Below are 4,023 nucleotides of genomic sequence, written 5' to 3'. Positions count from 1 at the left end.
ATTTTGTAATCACTAAGACAATTTTTAAAAAACATTACCAAGCCGGGTGTGGTGACAAACGTCTGTGATCCCAGACATTGAGGAGGCAGCCTCTGCAATTTAGTGAGACTCTGTCTCAAAATTTAAAAAATAAGAAGTTCTGGGGATGTAGCTCATTGGTAATGTATCCCTGGTTCAATTCCCAGCAATGGGGGTGGGATGGGGAGAAGGAGTGAGGATGCTGCTCAGTGGTTAGAGCACTGGCTGGGTTCCAGCCCCAGCAACACATAATAACAATAATAATAATAATAAAAGTAAAAACCTTTACCAGAGCCTCTATTCTCTGCCCATCACCTCAAATAAAGCACCTCTTATTCTGGGTTTAATACAATATCTGTTGGAAAGCCAGCGACTCGGGGTTAGAACACTCTGATCTTTCCCAAAGACCTCAGCTCTTAGCTTTGAAGCGTCCCTTGTTTCATTTGTATCTTTTCTCCCTGATCCATTGACACATTTTTCCCTGAGCACTTTCTGTTTGGAGGCGCTTAAGAGGAGCCAGATGAATGGGAGTCAGACTCTGCTCACGGCTCAGTCCCGATCTGGGTGAGGTTTGAAAGCTTAAGGAGCAGAACCCAGGGAAAAGTTAATTTGGGGTGCTGAGCATGTGGACTTGGGCTTTTGTGCGGGTGAGGAGTGAGGACGTGGAATGAGTCAACTCTTTGGGAGGTGGGGATGGGGAGGGGAGGGGGGGATGGGAGGGGAGGGGGGCGGGGGCCTCCCCGGAGCCCAGAGCCATTAGTAATCTGCTTTGTGAATGGAGTTCAAGGAGGAGGGGGGCGCACATACTTGGAATTCCTTTATCTGGGTGGGCTTCTCCTCTCCAAACTTTCAGGATGTGGGAAATGGAAGATGAAAGAAGCGACATTTCCAGCCTATCGGGTTACACAGTGTAAAACGCAGAGGGAGAGGGGCAGGGGGTGGGGAGGGGGCGGGAGGCTCGGGAGAGGGGCCGGGACGCCCAGGTTGGGAGCCGGCGGGGAGGGAGGCCGGCGGGAGGGCTGGACGCGCAGATCACGTTTCTCATCACATCAGAGCTGTGGAATTTCCTCTCTTCTGGGGGTGGGGGAGGCCCTGCGAAGATGAAGTTGGTTTAAGGTTAGTGGGTGATGAATAATGGCCCAAAGGCGCGCTCACGGGGGGGTGTTACCAAGTGACCGGTGTTTACAAACAGAGCTGTCCCGGTGGGGTTGGGACGTGGGTGCTGGGACCATCCTCCGTCCCTGCTGTTGACCGAATCCTGTGACCCGAGAAAGGAGTCCATGTATGGATTGTATTTGTGTCTGACCTCTGTGGTATGCAGAGCCCCAACTCTGGGGCTCTCGGATGGCGGGGAGCAGCGGGACGGGGAAGGTGATTAGCCCAGGCGGGAGAGCCCCGCGGTGGCTGCAGGATCCGCGCCCTCCAGGCGCAGCCTGAGCTCTGCTTTGTGTCTGGGACGTCCCTGGGGCGCCCAGGCCGGATCTGTTTCTGTTCTACTTAAGCCACGTGCTCCACACCACTCCGTTGTCACCGCCTGGCTCTCCGCGGGCCTTTCCTTTCCAGAGACGTGTGTATTTTAAAAGTTCTACCCGGGGCCCACGTCCCTTCTCTCAGGGAGAAGCACCCAACCCTGAGGCCCTCCCCAGGGGTGGAGAACTTCAGCTAGGTGGGGGAGGTGATTCCTAAGGCCAAGTACACCCTCCCTCTGGGGGAAGAAGAAACACTGGGGGAAGGGCCTCTGGGTCAAGTTTGGACCCAAAAATGAAATCCCGCTCTGGCAAGAAGAAGAGCAGGTGGGAGAGAGAACCCAGCAAAGAGGGCTGCAGGCGGTTGAGAGAAAAGGAATTTCTGTTAAACCCTGATACCAACCATAATTGAGCAATGTTTTGTTCTAATATTATGGTGGGTAGAAAGTTATTAGGTGGCATATAAATCATCACATACTAAAGATGACAAAAATATCGCTTGTTTTAAAAAAAATTAGAAGACAATAAAATCTGCTTGTCACAAATCATTGCAAGCTTCATTGAATCTTTTTTCCCTCCTGTTTCAGAAAGCTGTTTAGGATTTTGCAGTGTATCAGGGTCATCATTTTCAACCATCTATTAGTGCCATCTAGTAGTCTAGTGAGAGGTTCAGTTAATAAAAATTTCTGGTTGATAGATTGCTAGAGGAAACAGACTTTTTGGTCTCTCTTTGTAATTGCTACCGAGCTATTACAATACATTGACTCCATTTTTTTTAATCATTTAACAAACCATACACTCACATTCTCCCCCTCCTTTCTCCTTTGCCAAACACCACCACCCTCAATAAGTTTGGAGAAAAATAAACGTATTCCCTCCTCTTTGCATTGTGTCCTCAGGACTCCTTTTCTTCCAAGGGCAGCTCTAACCTTGAACCTTCTAGACTCCAGTGAGTCTGCCTAAATCCAGACGGATCCTTCTTGACACCCATAGTCATTTTCTAAGATTGACTTTTTATTTCTTCTTTCTTTATTTTTGCAGTACTAGGGATTGAACCCAGGATCTCTCACATCTCCTGCCTGCTGGGCAGGGCCTTTACCGCTGAGCTACACCCCAAGCAAGCCCTGGGCTTTGTTTTTGTTTTGCATTACTGGTGCTGGGGACTGAACTCAGAGCACACTCTGCCACTGAGCTCCATTCCCAGCCCTTTTTATTTATTTATTTTTATTTTGAGACAAGATCACCCTAAGTCTCCCAGGCTGACCTGGAACTTGCCATCTCCCTGCCTCAGCCTCTTGAGCAGCTGGGATTATAGGCCTGCGTCACTATGCCTGGCTGACTTTTTTTTTTTTTTTTTTTTTAAATGAGGCCTATTAAATTTGGACAGGTACTGTATTTGAACTGGTACTTCTGGATTTCTGAGTAGTTTCCTAAGAACAGGTAAGGGGAGTAACTGCAGTGATATTTCCTGTGTGCCCAAATGAAATAAGTCAACAACCTACCTTTCTATTCTTAGCCGAAATGAAAATTAATTTCTGAAAGTTCTGTGGTCAGCTTAGCCCATGGTAGCCTGCTGTTGACCTTAGTGTGGAGGACCTAAGGACTCAAATGTTGCAATTATAGCTGACTTGGATTACTGGCCTTATTTACCAGCTGGGCACCTTGTTTTTTATTGAGCTAACACTTATACAGCATTTGCTCTGTGCCAAGCACCGGTCTAAGCATTTTACAAATATTTGCTGGGCTCATCCTCACCCTGGTGTTGTTATTATATAACACTATGATGAAGCAGTGTTGCCATTATCCTGGCTTTACAGATAAGGAATCTGAGACTTGGAGATCTGAGGTCACTTGCCAGCTCTAGCACAGCCCCTGCTTGGTGGGGACATCCAGCTGTTTCCACACCGACCACCATGGAGCATTGGACAAATCACTCTGCCGTGCCCCGGGGCCAGCGAGGGGCTTGAAACCGCAGGCAGTTGGGGAGACTCCATACACACAGCAAAAACCACGAGCATTTGGCATCTTGGGTTCTAGGCAGCCAGAGGAAAGAGAGATTTCGAAGGCTGCTCTCCCCAAGGCCACCCCCAAGTCCCGCAGCCAGTGTCCGGTACCTTCTTATCATTCAATTCACAGTCTCAGTCCTGTACCGTTTCCGTTTCCTCAAGCTGCATCTAGACATGATTCTGGTCCCCACCAGCTTCTGACCTCCTTACTCATTCTGTTTACAGTGCGGCCTCGCCCTTCAGACTGCCCCGATTTCCAGATAGGAATTTGGCTGCCCTGTTGACTGTGATTCAGATTTTCACCCCAGCCACATTGCGCCAGGTCCTCCTGTGGACACGCCCCTCTGGTCAGACTGGCACCCTGGGGCCCTTTGAGCAAGCGCTGCTGAGTGGGGGCAGGGCCCCGGTGGAACACATCCCACCCCTGAGGGTTTGGGCAGGACTATGGAGCACGTGGAATGAAACTGTGAACTCTTGAAGGGTTTGGAGTAGTAGGCGGGGTAAGGTAATAAAGGGGGCTGTCAGGAGGGGTA

At 49.7% G+C, this 4,023-nt stretch overlaps 1 long non-coding RNA gene across 1 annotated transcript; it reads right to left on the bottom strand.

The window, feature by feature from the left end:
• Positions 1-298: 298 nt before the first annotated feature.
• LOC125617435 lies at positions 299-3,807 on the bottom strand. Its single transcript, XR_007348435.1, has 2 exons — positions 3,599-3,807; positions 299-1,110 (listed from the first exon to the last, which is right to left on the bottom strand). It is a non-coding gene; the product is annotated as an uncharacterized LOC125617435 (long non-coding RNA).
• Between the last annotated feature and the right edge of the window lie 216 nt (positions 3,808-4,023).

This window comes from Marmota marmota, unplaced genomic scaffold (assembly GCF_001458135.2).
Source record: "Marmota marmota marmota unplaced genomic scaffold, marMar, whole genome shotgun sequence".
NCBI classification, from domain to species: domain Eukaryota; kingdom Metazoa; phylum Chordata; class Mammalia; order Rodentia; family Sciuridae; genus Marmota; species Marmota marmota.
This window is presented reverse-complemented; position numbering and strand designations above follow the sequence as displayed.